The sequence below is a fragment of the Natator depressus genome, chromosome 15, assembly GCF_965152275.1.
Source record: "Natator depressus isolate rNatDep1 chromosome 15, rNatDep2.hap1, whole genome shotgun sequence".
NCBI lineage: Eukaryota > Metazoa > Chordata > Testudines > Cheloniidae > Natator > Natator depressus.
The window spans coordinates 31707971-31725871 of record NC_134248.1 but is presented as its reverse complement, the minus strand read 5'-3'; positions in this window follow the sequence as shown (position 1 = coordinate 31725871).

Genomic DNA, 17901 nt, shown 5'->3' with positions numbered 1-17901 from the left:
GAACCTGCCCTCCCCAGCACTGTGGGTTCTGGTTCTGTCTCTGCCACATGCTTTCTATGGGTCCTTCAAGTCACATGATCTTTCTGTGCCCTGGTTCCCCTCTGTAAAATGGGGTACAGAAGGGTTGTCCAGCTCATCAGTGTTCTGTGCATCAGTCTGGATGTATCTGGAGCCCTGAAGACACACACGGATATTATTTATGGATGTGAGAGCTGCTGCGTCTCTTCACTGACAGGGACCCCAAGGATGTCGCTCTCCTCTCTTGAAATAATGGAAATATTTAAAATCAGTTTTGAAATGAAGCTAGACCTCTGCCCCTTGGTGTTGTAATGCGTTTCCCATAGCACCAAGCATGCAATGGAGAGATTCATCCTGTTTAAATATATCTGCCAGGCCGTCTCTTTAACGTGACCTTGGATACAAATGCTGCTGCTTTTCTGCAGCAGGAGAGTTACTGCTCTGCTTTCCTCCTCGATACCCCGGGTGTCAACTTCATTTAAACCAAGTCATTCATTTTTTTCTGCAGCTGTCAGACTCCCGATCTCAAAGCGCCCCAAGACTCCACAGAGTTCATTTCTATTTTGATAACACTGGCATCTGATAAACTCCCTGGATGGAGAGGGTGCCTTGGCAGGAGGTTGTGGTTATTAGAACAGTATTTGTAAGGCGTGCAATAAGCAGAGCCATGAACTTTAACAACTCTTTCAGCAAGGGGATAGGAAATGGTTCCAGCTTAAAAAAGCTTACCTTTTTACAGCCACACTAGCCACCGCTGCCCACTTTATGCTTCTTTCACCAAGATGGGGGGGTTGAGAAGCTGTGGGACATAATCTCGGTGCCCAGGACAGTGGCGTGTCCTATCATGAAGCTTATGGTTGAACCGTTGCGGTTAAAATAACAGCAATTGCTTTCTGGAAGCAGAGTGACTCCCAGCAGCCCTGGCTGTCCCATCTCTGTGCTAGGCTCTTGGCACAGCAACTGGCTTTAGGCATAGTGGCCCCCATGGCTACCAGAATGATTCCTGGGTTTGGGGTCCTGCCTCCACAGGGGCCTGCTCCACCCTCGCAGAGTGACGGTTTAGATGAGAGGTTTCAGAGTAACAGCCGTGTTAGTCTGTATTCGCAAAAAGAAAAGGAGGACTTGTGGCACCTTAGAGACTAACCAATTTATCTGAGCATGAGCTTTCATGAGCTACAGCTCACTTCATCGGATGCATACTGTGGAAACTGCAGAAGACATTATATACACAGAGACCATGAAACAATACCTCCTCCCACCCCACTCTCCTGCTGGTAATAGCTTATCTAAAGTGATCATCAAGTTGGGCCATTCCAGAGTTTAGATGAGAGAGAGGAGTTGCCATACAGGATCAGGCGAAGTCTCTGTAGTCTGGGTCCTGCTTCTGGTGAGCCTTGGGAGCTGGGGCTGTGTTCCGCTGGGGAGCTGGGATGGTGGAAGGCAATTCATGCTCTACACCAGCTGAAGCCCTGCAGTAGGAAGACCGATCCCTGTAACACGGGGGCCCTTCCCATTGGTCTCTCTCACTGTCAGCTAAAGGTCCCTCTCTCCTTGGCCTGCCTCTGTTCCTGCCCCAGGACCAGCTCTATGTGTGGTGTCTTGTTTTCTCCTGGGGATTACGTTCACACAATTGGTTGGTTTGTTTTAAATAGCTCTGGCTGCTGTGTCATTATTACTAGATGCTGCTGCCTAATTTATTGATAGAAATATTGGCTGACGGGCAGAGGGGGCATCAACTTTCACCGGTTAACTCTTTGCCTGCCCACGTAGCCTCTTGTCGTTTTTACAGAACCACAAATAGTCTTGCTTCTTTCTCCCCGACAGGAATCAGGCAGGTGGGCTCTGGGGGCTGCTCTAGGGCACAGTGGGGTGGGCGGGCAGGTGAAGCAGCGTATCTGTCTATCATGATTCTGCTGAAAGCTGGGAGTGTCAGCACCCCGGGGCCTGAACTCCCCATTCCCAGAGAGGTGCTGGAAGGAGCTGCAGTCTCCATTAGGGCTTCCAGCCAGGACTGGGGGGAGAGAAAATGCTTTTTCCTCCAGGGAACCAAGCCTCCCTCCCTCCTACATGACACTGATGATTGACGGGGAGCAGGGATTGTTCCCCAGCTCCTTGCTTGGAACTGCTAATGTGAGGAAACCTCACCACGAAGCTCAGCTGCCTGGCAGCAGAGTAACTAAAGCCACTTTGGGGAGCTGCTGGCCAGATTCTGCTGAGCGCCTGCTGTTTAAAAGATCAGAAACATGAAACCAGAACTTGCCAGTGAAAACAGGGTTTTTTGCTCAGGAATTGATGCTGCCAAGGAGCCAGTTAGAGAATCTACACTTGCTGCCTGCTGCTCCTGGCTCTGCTATTATTGCTCCCCTTGCTAAACCAAGAGCCTGGCCCGGACACCACAGCTCTGACAGACTTCCCTCCACCCCGGGTGAGAGAGCTGCTGCGAACGCAGCCAGCATCTGAGCAACTGCTCCAGACACCGGTTGGCTAGACCCCAGGTGGGACCACTCGCTGGTTTCAGGTAGGCCTCTGAACAGGTATCAGAGGGCACCCTGCCATCTTGGTCCAGATCTGAGCCAGTGACCTAGAGAGGAAGGTCTCTGAGTTCTGCTTTCATTGCTGGAAACCAGCAGAGAGTTTACAGCAAAAGATTATTGGTTCTGCACTAGTCTATGGGAACTGGGAGATAGCTAGTTATATACCATCCTAAAATGTCTTCCATCTCTCATGATCTCTGTTTGCTCTTTCTGCAATGCTGACATTCTTGTGGATGTTAATTTCTATCTCCCGAGCCTGTGGTTCCAGCACAGGGTAAATATTCCAGGTATCTTTCCTGTCACTTCCTTCATCTGGCTGGTCTCCTGTTGACCACTAGACCACTCTGGGTGTGTTTCCAGCTGAAGTTTTGCTGCTGTCAACAACAAAGATTCACCCAGCTGTTAGAAGCCAAAAAGCTAGTGCAGAGGGAAGGCAACTGGACCTTATAGAATCAGAGACTTGTAGGACCGGAAGGGACCTCGAGAGATCTTCTAGTCCAGTCCCCTGCACTCATGGCAGGACTAAGTATTATCTAGATCATCCCTGACAGGTGTTTGTCTAACCTGCTCTTAAAAATCTCCAATGATGGAGATGCTGTAACCTCCCTAGGCAATTTATTCCAGGGTTTAACCACCCTGACAGTCAGGAAGTTTTTCCCAATGTCCAACCTAAACCTTCCTTGCTGCAATGTAAGCCCATTGCTTCTTGTCCTGTCCTCGGAGGTTAAGGAGAACAATTTCTCTCCCTCCTCCTTGTAACAGCCCTTCTTCTCATTCATCTCTTGGGCTCAGGAGTCAGGGAAATGAAAACAAAGCTTGGCCAGCACTCAGTGTGGTTCGCATTTCATATTGCCACCATGCTTCTCTGGGCTGATGGATGGCTCCCCGCAACACAGCCCAGCCCCTGGCCTCAGCACGCTGCTGTGAAGGGACACGAATGAATGAAAGCGGGGGGGGAGGGGGGGTCCAGATTCAGTGTCCTGTGGTTTCAGTGGGAGATCAGTACATGCATCGAAGGACAGCGTTTGGCTCTAGCTGGGACAAGTTTGCAGGCAGCCCTGGGTGAACTTGAGGGGTTTTAGAGTAACAGCCGTGTTAGTCTGTATTCGCAAAAAGAAAAGGAGTACTTGTGGCACCTTAGAGACTAACCAATTTATTTGAGCATGAGCTTTCGTGAGCTACAGCTCACTTCAAGGGGTTTTATAACTTTGGTTTGGGTGCATTTTCAGACTTCCCTGAATCACCCAAACCTCTTGTGTGTGTAAATGGGAATGGAAATGTGAAATGATTGAAACTGCATTTAGGCCAGAAAGGCTGTTTGCATGGCATCCTGGTGCTTCCAGGCTCCCCTAGAACCAGGAAGGGCAGAAGGATGTGAGAATTGACTACCAGTTGTCGTCATCCTTACAAAGTTATCTGGATTTACTTGAGCTACCACAAGGCCTTGTATTGGTCTTCACTGTCCAGCCCACACTGGTTCCACTTCCTAGTCACTGGCTCTTAAAGACTTGGAGAAAGTGTTTTGGAATGAATCTTTTCAGATGGGCAATATCCTCCCTAAAAACACATGAAATATGTTTAAATAGCAGAGGGGCAATTAACGTAAACGTGTGGCCCAGTTTCTGCCAATGGTGACAGTTTGATGACAAATTGCTGTGCACCAGAAATGTGGTGAGCCTCACAAGAGGCCCCTGAGGGCGGAAGTTTAACCCATTCACCAGGACTGAACGGGACACATGCAGTTTGTAGAGATCCTGGCACTCACTCCCGGCCTATAACACAAGTGTTTCCGTTGACGTTGGTTTTGACTGCTCCACTTCCCCTGAAAAGTGCATTTTAAACCCCACCAGGGTTGTTTTTCAATAAGTTATATTTTTTGCTTTGGTGTTAACACTGGTTATGATTGCAGTTTGCTTTCCAAGTTGGCTTTTCCGTCACTGCAATGAATGGGCAGTGCAGCCACATGCCCATTGCTAGGTATAGAACTGTCCTGTCATGCATACGTCGTTCCAGCCTGGAGTAGCCTGACTTGGATGGCCCGCCCTGGAGGCCCATGCGTCAGTTATTTTGTTCTACAGACTTGTTGCTGTGAGAGGGCAAATTCATCATTGTGATGAACTGATGTGGGGACCACATTCGTAGGAGGCAGTTACTGTATTTTCTTCAAGTTCATAGCTATAGACATGATATTTAGAGCATTTCTGGTGAGTTATGGCATGCGATAGGTTCATGCACCTTGGAAGATCCTTATCCAGTGATTGCAGCAGCCCTTTGACTTTCCATCTCTGCCTCCATTACTATGAAAGGGTCAGAATTACAGCCGAGACTGTCACCGGCTGCTGCAGCCACACTCCGCATATCAGTTCACTGTTTTCTTGAGAGACAGTAAAGGGGGAAATCAGCTTTGGCCAGCTCTGGCCTTTCATCTCTCGCTGCTAATCCTGCCCCGGGGTTAGCTCTCTCTGTCAGACCAGGGTTTCTTAATTCACAACATCCTTTCCAGCAGCTCTGTTTTTCTTGGACATAGTCCTAGCTCTAGGATCCGAAAGTGCTCACTCAAGAGATCCATTTAGTAAGGAGGTCAAGAGCTGGCTTGCTCATTTGCTGGCGCTAAACCGAAAGGAAATAGGTACGAATACTTTGTGGCTTGAGTAAGATATCTTATAGGTCAAATTCTGCTGTCAGGTGCACCCATGCACCTCCACTGACTTCACTTCAGTGGCTGCAGAATTTGGCTCCAAATATACACTCCCACACCCCCCTGACCCCTACACCTCTCTATCCACCTCCTCACAGAATACTGCAGACTAGCAGCTCACGATTAATTTGCCAAAGAGGATCATGGTCTGTTCTCTGATGGAAGCAGCCTGGACGCTACAAACCCCTCTGCCGTTTTCACTGGAAGATTTTATATACTATAATTTATAAATTCCCACTACTTTGTTTATTGTGATATTATTTTGCCATTGTGTATTTATTACCACCAGTTATAAAATCCCTCTATAGACAAGGAATTTGAAAAAATCAGACTGAGTATATGGAGGGATAAGTCTGTGTTCCTTATTCTAATAAAGTTCCTTGTTCAGTGTTCGAAGAAAGAGACTTTGTGATTCTTTACCATCGTCACATGACAGTTTCCATTACTTCTCATGGGAGACTCGTCCACAGCCTTATTGTTTTTACTGTATGTTTTGTACTTACTGTCTATAGTGCCATAGGTGTGTATGGTTCTTTAGAAACAGAAAGATACAACTCCTTGCCTCAAGGAATTTAAAACCTTAATTTGAACAGAAACAGAACAAACAGTGTAAGGGGATGCAGGCAACTTGGAACCAAGCCATTGAAATAAATCGGTGTTTTTTAATTTGATTTTCCTCATTATGGTCTCTTTTTTTTAGAGTTCTGAAAACCTCAGAAAGGCAGCTTGGGCTATTTACCCTGAGCTTCTAGGTTCAGCTAGAAATGTGGAAGCAATTAGAAAATACAAAGTCCTCTATTGATGGGACACCTGAGATCACAGCTTTACTCAGCACCACAAATGGCTCATTTTGGCTAACCTAGTGCATCATACACAAAACCCCAGGGTTTTAACCAGTAGCCCATTCAGGGGTGGGGGAGGGGGATTTCACTCAGTACAGATGTTGCATTTCATTCAAGCTTTCACTTTCAAATCAATATCCGTGGATCCAAACCACAGACTTCTACCGGCGATGAAGAAAGCACTGGACATACCCAGCCCACTTGAAAGCTTCTTGATGCAGAATCAGAACTAAGGTGTTTGTGGCTCAGGAGAAAGTGGGATGGTGACCCGTTCATAACACCACCAACCGCTGCTACCAAAGTCATTTCTGCTTGAACCATCTGAACACTGTAATCTATGATTGCCAATTAAATCAATTCAAACCAATCCCTTGTATCGTAGGGAAGAGGAAAGCAAATCCAGCTGTGAAACATGAGAGAATTGAGACTCTGCCACATAGATTCACACAAAAGAAAACATAAAACACACCAGAAGCTGGAGAATTCTGGGCAAGAAGGTACTGTATATTTTGTGAAAAATTCAACATCCTCTAAATTCCAGAAGAACACTTGGAGCTCTGGCCTCCGGAAACACAAATGCAAATTTCAAGGTACAGTTTTAAAGCTGTGCACAGGAAATGCTCACACAGAAAATCCAGCTCCAGGAGTTGGTAAAAGGATTTATGCCTTAATGCCCACACTGCTTTGTAACTGTACCCATTCAAATAGCCCTAGAGGGTACATCTCATCCTAACGGGGCTGGAGCTCAGTTGTGTTCTGTTTGAGATTTCTGGGTGCTTAATAACAAAAATCAAACACTCTTGTAGCAGTAGAGATGTATAAAGCAGACTTGAATACAGACTGTCCTTACAATATGTTATTAGTTAGGGAAGAATAACTCATAAACCAAAGTATTACCAGGCTATCTAGTGATTCTTCAACTGTTATACACATAACAACAACAAATAAATGAAGCATTTGATAGTGTTTCTCCATGTGCCAGGAAATTCCCCTGCTTCCTTTCCTGACCTAAAGAAGGGCAGACCTAAGGCTGTTTGGATTAACTCAGTGTGCTGTGACAGTGGATCCTTTCTAAGGCACTGCCAAGAATGTGTAATCTGACTGCAGCAGAAAATACATGTATCTTCCCCTCTAGAAGAAAGGAGGGAGCACAAAATCTTGATTAATCAGCAATGCAGAGTCTTTTGGACAACATGAGGCAAAAGCCGTTTTCCTCATAGGTGTTAATAGGTGCCAAGACTGTCAAATGAAGTGTTTGATTTAGTATACTAGCAGGAGCCAGTTATTGCCAAGCTTACCTAAAATCATCTCTCTATTATACTATGCAAGCTAATACGCCTCGTGCCTTTCATGTTCAATGGCAATAGGCTGTTAGAGTGCAGTAGCTCTTTCTCTGTCTCAGCACAAGTCAGCATTGCTGCTTCCTCCCCTGACAGAGCAGGCTCCTAGCGTCTGTCTTCTTGCTAAAGATGATACCCCGCCACTAAATTCATTTCTGGTTCTCTTCTTCCCCAAGTGCATCGATTCTGCGCCCTGTGCACAGAAATGGAGAGCGACCTGCAGTGCTAATGGTCCTGCCAGCATTCTGACTCCTCCCGCTCCAGCCTCTCATGCTTGGCACCTCCCTAGAGCTGGCGTGTCACGTGTGCGAGCTTATTCTGATACAAAGGCCGGGGTGGAATTTGGATTCCTAGTTGCTGTACTGATCCAGAGTATGGGTCTGTCTCGTTGGTTATCCCATCTCCTGCTGTGCTGTTAGACCACTGGCCCCGCTAGCCTGTTCATAGCAGCAGAAGTCTGCTTAATGCTTTACAGATGGCGAGAATACAAGGTACCTGCCTGAACATCTGAAACCTACATTCGATACCAGACAGACAAAGGGGCTTGGAGGGGCTGTGCCATAAAAGCCCAGCGGTGGAGCTGTGGGTGTGGCAGCCCCTTGTGTTTTGTGTTTGTGATTGAGGGGGGCCCAGCAGCTCAACACCTTGTGTTCCAGGCGGGGGGGAAGCACAGGCTCTGAAGGGAAGGGCAGCCCTTCCCCCAGTACAAAAGGGAAGAATGCTTTCCTCAGGCTTCTGATGCAAAGTGTCAGCGCCATCCCAGGCCTGTTATGAGTGAGCGGGGCACCAGGATGCACTCTGAGTCTCAAGGGGGATCCAAAAGGGACCCTCTGACCCCTCGGCCAGGATTGGCAGTACTTCCTTCCTTCCCGCAGGGCAGCTGGTCCCTATGGAAAGGGACGGGGCAGGACTTGGTCCTCGAGACTGCTCGGTGGGATGGAAAATGGTGGAGAAGATGGACGAATCTATGTTATTGTTGCCCCTTTCTGAACCAAGCAGCTAGTCAGAGTTTGGGGCCCTGCGGGTGTGTCATCTGGGAGTAGAAATCGGTGGTTGTCCGGTAGTTCTTTGGTGCAGTTTTGTTTATTTACAAAGAATGTACAAAGCCTGCTGTCTCCAAACGCAAAAGGAATCAAATATATTTTAAGCCTGCACCTTGGCCCAAAAACCAATCATAGGATTTTTCCAGGGTCAGCCATCCACTTTTAGCTGCGCCTCCAAGCTGTCTCACTGCCTCAGTCTGTTACTGTCTGACTTCGGTTTCCGAACTCGCATTCTCTCGCTCTGCACGCATACGCCCCCCTCCAGTACTCAGCCAAAGGCTCCTAGTGGGTTCTCACACACCTCCTGTCTTAGGGGGGGCTTATGCTTGCAGTTATATTAACGGAAGGGTGAGTTCACATGTACTAATCTCAATGGGGTTTTAAATCAACCCCTAACAGATTTTACCCAGCTCATAACATTAATTTCTAGCATCCATTGCTATTCAGGGCTCCCAATATAAAAAAACCCCTACAACAGGCCACTCAGCTTCACATAATGGCCCTTGGGGTGACATGCTGCATCTAGGGCGCAGCACACCCCCCGTGACCCGGCTGCACATAGGGTATATGGGACAATGCCAGCCAAACACATGGGACTGCGTGGAGTGTAATAAGCCCTGAGTTCGGCCCCAGGATGTGAGTGAGTCACCAGCCCACCATTACATCATGAGGTGCAGGTGGGGAGGGCAAGAAAGGTCTGTCCAGTCTCTGCCCATGGGTTCGGAGCCACACAGCCAGAAGCACTGAGCCTTTCTGCTGACTAGGGCATAGTGCCGGGTGTAGTGGGAAGAGCTGTGAAGAGACCAGTGCTTTCATTGTGCTTGTGGTCCTGCAACTAGTGTGTTACAAAGGACACGTTGTCTTGTCCGTGTAAACAGCACAACAAAAGCATCCGGCTGACCACTCCATGGTCTCTGGGGTCAGTGCGTGGTTGTGACTCTGTCCCTCCGTGTGGTGTGCAGCCCATCGCACCCACAGCTTAGACTGCTCAGCAGGCCGAAGGGCGTCTCCCTCACCGCCTGTGCTTCGTTGGGTCTGGTTGGGGTGGGTTCTTCTCAGCCCCTAAATGTTCTTTTCTTGCCATTCTGGCCTGTGAGGAGCTGAGAGCCTGTGACCTGCACATCCTGATGGTGCAATGGCACACTGCTGCTCTTAGCCACATCTCGAAGACGTGATGGGAGGCTTCTCTGCCTCGCCCACAGCCCTGCTGGTGGATGGTCCCGCTCCTATGTGGTATGTATGTTAAATCACCAGGGGCAAAGCAGTGGGTGCAATGTCAGCAATATGCTAATGGTGTGCAGTTATGCGTTGTCCTCATCTAGCCCCACTGGGCTCATAACCCTGTAGGAGAGCCTGGCCTGTCAGTGGGTTGGATAGTCCAGGGATGGGCTGGTTGCCCTGGGAATAAGCTGGTTGTCTCTCAAGGGCTGGACACCCCGGGGCTGTGCCCCGCAAGTATTAAAGGGGGAATAAAGCAGCTCGTCTTAGATTGCTGGTATTTTTTTCAAAGATGCTGTTTATATTGATAGATTTTTGGATGATGCTCTAACAAAAAAAAATCAATGTCCCACTGATTGTACCAGGAAGGGCAGTCGATTGGTGAAAAAGCTGCAGCAGGCGTATTGGGAAATAGATTTTTCTGCCCTCCAGACATCAGCTTGAAATTCTTTGAAATGAGGGGAAAACAATCTGTGTCAGAAATGAAAAATTAAGGAGGTTAATATGTGGCTCCTTTTCCACTTTTTATTTTTGTTTTCCAGGATGTCCTTGAACTTGTATGGGGGCCTTGGCCAGTGAGTTCCATTCACAGGCCCTGTCTTGCGCCCCTGCCTCCCGCTGCTCTCACCCCCTCAGTCAGGGAGGACAGAATTTCAGTGTATTTAACTGTAGATGTGTCACCTGTAGAAGTATAAAGTCCTCAGAGCCCCCCAGACTAAGTGCTGGGGCCCGAGCTGTTCTGTGTACCCATGACTGCACAACAGCAGATACAGCTGCATGAGAACACAGATAGTAGGTGCGGGCAAATGGTTCGGTTAGTTTGTCTGTTGTTGAAGACACCAGGTTGTTGCAGCTTTCAAAGGGTGGCTGCTTCACTGAGGTCATTTGCTGTAGGGCATTAATGAGCAATTATTTAGGGTCACCCTAGGGGAAAAGCAGCGTAAAGTGTCTGTGAGCTCCTCAGTCCATAAGAAAATGTTCAGACTCAATTGACCCACATGCACCCAAATTCATAACCCCGCCCCCCCCCCCCCCCCCCCCCGGCACCTATCCACCCAGGGCAGTTTGCTCAACTTCAAACCAATGAGTGCCCAGAGTCTGGTGAGCTCTCTCTCGGTTATCCACTCTCAGAGGGAAAAGCCGAGCAGGAAATTTCATGCTGTTGTTTTTCTGCTTTGGATAATTGTCTGTGCCTCAGCCTTTCCAAACAAAATGCCCCTCTCTGTCTTTCTGTCCTGTGGGACCACTTGTTCCCAGTCCCTTGGGTGGTCTTTTCATGCCGCTTTTTATCCACTCTGTGGTAGGCTTATAGGCATGTCTCCAGAGAGTTGGAAAACCTCTGCTTGCTCTACCCTGCTGCAGAGAGAAAAATGAACTCCCAGAGCCTTATCCAGGTGAAATTAAAAAGAGGGAAGAAAATGAAGAGAGCTTAAATAATGAGAGGATTTTTCATCCCCACCGAGCTGGGGGTTTGATTTCTACCTGCTGCTGGCAGCTGCCTGAATGAGATCCCTGCAAACGTTTGCACACCACAGAGCCATGCATACACTGGACAGCAAGCATGTTGTTGTCTCTGCAGAATTACCACTCTAGGTTGCCTGTGCCTGCTAACAGGGTCACATACCCATCTTTACTGGGCAGGGCTCTATGAACAGGACTTTCTGATACTGACTACACTATCAACAGAGAGAGTCAGAGGTAGAAAATGCTTGTTGGGTCCCACCTGGTGAAGAGACCGCTATCCATGATGGATAATTTATTCCCAGAGATTCAGTGGGAACCTAGTTCAGCCCACGGGCTGTTTGCAAACTTTGGCCAGGCATACCCTACAAAGTTTTGCCAGCGTAGAAAAATGTGGGTTAGGGGTAGGAAAAAAATCACCTCCCTAACTCAGAGCTATGCCAACAAAATCCTTGCTGCAGACACAGCTTATACCAGCACAAGACTCCTGTCCCCAGTGTCGTTGTCTGGGGAGGTGGTTTGGCTGTACCAGCAGAAGAACTCCTTTTGCTGGTATCAGCTGCATCTCCACTGAAGGGCTTTGCTGGTGTAGCTGCATGCATAGACCTGCCCTTAGCCACCTACACTGTGATTCACCGTTTGCTATTCACTGTTCCTGTGCAGCTGTGTGTGATCGACTGGTCATTTAAGTCACATGGCATTTATTCTGCTCCCTGCAGGGAAGAGTGAAACTTCTGTGGCCAGGAGGAAGGAAATCAGAGATTTGAAGATGGCCATATGTGCCACAAACCTTTGTGTGACCCCATCGTCCCATGTGTGTCCCATGGTTCCTCTTGCCTCAGAGGACCCTCTGAGCCTAAACGTGAATGATGTGCCAGACCCTCCCATCATCAGCCCTTATTACATCTCCAGGCTCTTTAGGGCAAGGTGTAGAGACTTGTGCTTTTTCGTTCTGGAGGTCCCTGGTATAGTTCTTGGTGTTGGCCAAAATCGTAGCTGTAACATGCAAATTCATGTCCACACTCTGACCATCTTCTACAGGAAGCAGGAGGGAATTACAAAGATGGCTGCTCCCCGAGTCCTGCTTCTCCCCAAAACTTGTGAGTGTGAAACGGGCAGATTGTGATTTGTGCATGATGTGATGATGGGAAAACATCCATTGTCCTAACGTTTTTTGAAAGAGCGGCGAGTAGTGAAATTGCCCAAAAATCAGTGGAGAATTTTTGTTTGCACAAAATTCTGTCTATATTATAAATGTATCTGCCCTACTGTCTCTCAGCTCTTCCCCTGTGACTCAGAGAAGTAAAGCCCTGGGTATGTAGAAGACAGCAAACTGGCTAATTAGTTTCCAGAGTAGTGCCGGGAGGGAAAAGGGGGCAAGGAGCCATGATTCTTCTGCATTCTTCCCTCTATTCTGCAGGCATGCTGGAGCCTCTCTTCTTTTAGGAGAGGTTCTGTGAGTGGGTGTGAGAAGTGGGCAGTAGGCAGAAAGGAGCAGCTCTCTTCATGGCATGCTTCCCTTGGGCCAGTTGCATTTCCAAGGAGAACCCTTGGAATCCCGGTGCTCCTGCACTAGAGCGATGTGTGTGCATGGTGAAGGTAGCTGGAAGACTGAGATAAATCTGCCAGCCGTCACTGTCCCCCACCCCCTGGTCTGCAAACCCCTCTTACAGGGGAAAGGGGCTCTGTGGCTGGCAGTGCGGGGCTCCTAAGGCAGCTGTACGGTCACGGGGATGGAAATCCAGGGAGGGGTGCAGAGCCCTCTGTGTGAACACCACTACCTCACCTAGGGGGCTGTGCCGTATCCCCTCTCTGTGACTTGGACGTGTTGCAGGTTTCTCACAGGGGAGAAGCATGCGGCACCTGGCGCTTTGTTTTCAAAGGACTCAAGCACATTCTTTCTTTTCAGCCACCCCTTCCCCTAGAAATAGGCTAATTCCAGCTCCAGGGGCTCACAACACCCTCTGCTGCCTTGCTGTGCTTCTGAAAGTCCCCCAGCTGGTGTCCTGGGTAAGCACGGCCTGCGGCGATGCTCTCAACCAGCCCTTGAAGCAACTAGCTGGGGACTAGGGAAACGGTAGTAGTGGGCCGTGCTTTAGGATCTGAGTGAGGGGTGGCAGCAGGAGTGATGGGAGGGGCCGCATGCTGACACCCACTGCTTTCATGATGAGGGAAGCAGCCCAGTGCTTACTGAGGGGGCAGGCAGGGCTCTGGGCCTTGCTGCTACTTGGCAGTCAGACAGTCTTTGGCCTTGCAGGGCTGGATTGTCCATGAGTTCAGCACGGCGGGTGCTGGCCATCAGAATCTGTCTGTCTGTCGATCTGTCAGTTGGCTTGTGGGCGCTCGTCCTGATGAGCGAGAGATGGAACAAAGGCAGAAGCAGACAGGAGAGGACTGGTCATTGCTGTATCACATAATCACCTGTAGGCTTAGGGACAGGATGCAAAACAAATGTGTCACACAGTTATTGGGTGTTCTGTATCAAAGGGACATGGCATGCCTTTTACTTGCCAGTGCCTGAGGCTCTGTGTTTCACCTGCAAGAGCTGAAGGCAGCCTCATGGAGACGGGGAGTTGCACTGCTGACATTGCTTTGGCTTGCTGTGAAATCACGCTTAGCTGTAGAGGGCAGCATGAAAACCTGAACTCAGACTTAATAGGCACAGTGTGTGTGACGAGGTCCCTGCCTCTGTGGTCCTGATTTAAGAGAAAGTTCAGCCAGTGAGTGTACCAAAGCATGGGCAGGATGGTGAGCAAGCGGGATTAGATCATACAGCTGGGAATCCACTGGAAGTATTTTTTAAAGTATAAATATGTAAAAGAATAGGAACACGCTTTCCCCAAGAGTCCCTCAGCGTAGGCTGCTGATTGCTTCTGTCATGGCGGAGGTGGGTCCCAGGGAAGGAGCTGAAAGAGGAGAGGGTAGTGACTTTGCAGGTTAGTGTGAGAGGGTACTCCATGTGTGAGGGGCAATGTGCAGCAAAGAATACTGACAGCTCGGGGGGAAGTGGCCAAATGGGTGACCAAGGTCGTATATACCATGTGTGCAGAGATGGTATCCATGTGTTAGATAAAGGTATCACATAACTGAGGAAAGTGTCACAGGTCTATGGCCCCCGTCGCCTGCCCAGTAATCCATCTCCTTGGGACATTCTGTAAAACCAACAGGGTCTAGCCCTGTAAACAGAGAGGTCCTCTGTTTGCAGGCAACATGTTCCCTGTTTGTCTACAATAACAGAGCACTTGGAACTCATTGGTGTTAATGCAGAATGGGATGTGTGCCTGGGAGACCAGAATCAGGCATGTTGTTTGGAGTGGGTGAAGGGGGGAGAGGAATCAGCATTTTTGCTAGACTTGCCAAACATGTTGCCTTTAATCTTCCATCCCCTCGAAAAAAATTAACTCTGGCCCTCCTCAAAGCAGCACAGACCCAGAGGTATTAGACTCTCTGATCACGTGGGATTGGGAGCAAAGCACCTCTCTCTTCTGTGTCTTCACATGCCATCTGATCTGATCTGCTGCTGCCCTAGCTAGTTGGGACCAAGCCATCCTAGAGAGAACTGCTCTTCAGTGGGAATGCTTGAGCAAACAAGTCCCTGGTTTAAAAGGAGGAGTCTGCAGGCAAGGTGTTCTCCAAAGAGCTCCCTCTCTGCCCTGGTCCTGGGTAAATTGGCATCGTTTCCCTGCCACAGACCTTATCTCATGTTCGTGAGGGGGGATGTGCACAAATATGGGCCTTTGGCTCCTAGCAATGGCAAACCCGGGGCTCACCCGACTGCCTTTGGAAGGGAAGGGGACACCTCAGCTACTGTTCATCCCTTTGCAGATCTCCTTTCTAGCTGCTCTCTTCTCCTCTCACTGTCTTGTCAGACCTTGGTTTGTTTAACTGCACACGGGATGTTGAGGAAATTTATACAGAGGATGCTCAAGGACTCTCTCTCTGAGGCAGGAAGCAGACACCTCCCATCATGCAAAGCAGCTCTTACTCCTGCTGGGAAAGTTTCCATCTGGGATCCAGTTAGTCACCAGAATCCATTTGGTTACAATTGCAGCCTTCCATGCTGAAACCTAGTAAGTAAGTGTCTTGTCATCCTGTGTCCAGCTTTCAGGAGGGGCCTGGCTGGAGGTGGGGAAAACAGTGAGATTCAGGTTTGAATGTGGACACTTGGATTATGTTGGTGAGTGCACTCAGTCTGTCTGCTCCCTCCCTAGTGTGGGCATGGCCTGTGCATGCTTCTCCATGCACTGTTGCCACTGCACCTTGAGACTGATTGGCCCCACCCGGTCATTCGACTCTCAGAGCCCAGGTGAGTGTCCCTTGCCAGCCCCGCCCCCCCCCCCCCCCCCCCGGCTAGCACCCAGTTGCAGCCCCTCCGGGTGTGCAGCAGCCTGCCCCTCCCCTTCCAAACAGGGCGAAGCAGAGAACTAGCAACGCCGGCTTGCAGCCTGAGCCACTGTAAAAGGAGTAAAAAGAAAAGGAGGACTTGTGGCACCTTAGAGACTAACCAATTTATTTGAGCATAAGCTTTCGTGAGCTACAGCTCACTTCACCGGTACACCTTCATCAGCATTGCAGCCTGAGCCAAGATTTATTGGTAGGGCCCCTCAGGAGCGAGATGGGGCGGGGGTGGCCTGGTTTTATTGTAGTATTTAATATCTCCTGTTGCATTTATTTGGAATTTGCTGATTAATGACATAATTGAACTGAACCCATTATTCTTACATGTAATGAAGAGTTGTGACTAAAAGTTAACGGACCATTTACCACCTTCTGGAGACTCTGCAGCTGCATTTCCACAGCTGCATCCATTTCAGTAAATACACCGAGCAAAGTCACGCTGAATATTGGCTTGTTGCTGCAGCTCCCTGCTGTACTCGGAGCACAGGGCGGTGGGATCCCAGAGACAGCCGAAGTGCCTATTCTGCAGCTCCCCCACCCCTGGCTGCTGGAGGAGTTGGAGCCAGTCTGGGTGGAGTGTGGCCCTGGGGGAGCGAGTGTTTGTCACACGTCCGTTCCCCAGTGATACCTTTGACTGAGGAGCCTTGCAGGGGGGAGCCCCTCCATGGTGTGTCGGAGAGCAGCTGATGTGGGCAGTGGGCCAGGCAGCAGCTACACCCTAAACCCGAGACGGAAGGGAGGCCGCCAGCAGAACGCGCCGTCGGCTCCAGGGTCCGGGGTTCCAGAGCCCGCGGAACGCGCCGTCGGCTCCAGGGTCCGGGGTTCCAGAGCCCGCGGAACGCGCCGTCGGCTCCAGGGTCCGGGGTTCCAGAGCCCGCGGAACGCGCCGTCGGCTCCAGGGTCCGGGGTTCCAGAGCCTGCGGAACGCGCCGTCGGCTCCAGGGTCTGGGGTTCCAGAGCCCGCGGAACGCGCCGTCGGCTCCAGGGTCTGGGGTTCCAGAGCCCGCGGAACACGCAATTGCTGGGAATCTGGGCTCAGGCAAAGAGCTGTAGGCTGGGACCTAGGAGGGGTAGGTGACCCCTTTGGCTGATGGGATGAATAAACCTCCTGGGTCCCAAGGAGAGAGTCACTCTGTGGGTGTCATTGTAAAGAGTGGGAGTCCCCTCCTCCCCTGAACCAGGGGCCTCTGCAGAGACTCCTGTTCAGCGTTTCTGTGGGCTGAAGCCAGACTCAGTTTCTCTGTCACTGCTGCTCTTGGAATGGGAGCTGCAGGAGCTTCAGCTGGAAAGCCGGGCAGTTTCACTGCAGCTGCTGTAACCACCTCCATGCCCTCTGCTGAAACGCTGCTCTGCTCTTTCCCACAGCAAACGTTCCTCGCTGAGTCGCCACAGGTATCACTGAGCCTCCAGTCCAGTGAAGATGAGGGACTGTTTTCTCTGGACATGCAAGCACACACCAGTCCCCAAAGCTGTGCTCGCTGAGGGTGACGAGATCATGTCACAGCAGAGGCTCCGGTTCTATTTTGTTCCAGGGATGTTCCCGCTGCTGTTTCTTCAGGGACAGTCTTCATTTCCTCCATGCCCAAGCACGTACATGCGCCATCTCCCCAGTCTGTACCACTCTGCCACTCATCCAAGAGGTTTCAGATACACCTGAAACCTGCAGAGAGCTGGGGATGTGGCAAAGTGGAGGAGTGAGACAGGCTCTGCCCCTGTGCCAGGGGGTGGGCCCAAGAGCTGTGCTGTTGAGGGTTCATTACGCTTTCTCATGTGATTTAGGGGATGCTAGTGGTTTGCTCAAGGATGCCTGGGCTTGCAGTACCAGTGTGCAGAACTGGGACTGGGACTTCAATACTTGAGTGTCGGGAAGGCCCTTCCTTCTGCCCTTTCACTTTTTATCCCTGAAGTACCTGTATTTCAAGTACTAGAGACCCACTTGTTTATGCTGTTTTGCATCAACAGTTTCATGCTCTAACTCTGCTTGCAGACATGGTATTGGCTTGTGCCGTCAGACCTGTAGGCACGTTAACTAGCAATAAGAAACGTCTCAGTTTCTCCTCCAGCCTTTAAAATCAGGACCCAAATGCAGCAGAGCAACATGTGCTGCAGGGTGGGGATCACTGTGCTCAGGGGCCTGCCCCACTCCTCTGAATGTCGAGGCATTGGCATGAATAACCCAGAGGGGGAGACATTCTTCTGTCCTGTCACCTGAGTCAGGTGAGCTGCACAGATGTAAGTGAAGGTAGGATTTGGCCCATTCACTTTTTAAGATAGATCTAATTAAGCGGAGGGGTGTGTTCCTTGGATTTCACAAGGGCTATTTCATGCATTAACAAGGAGGCACAGACA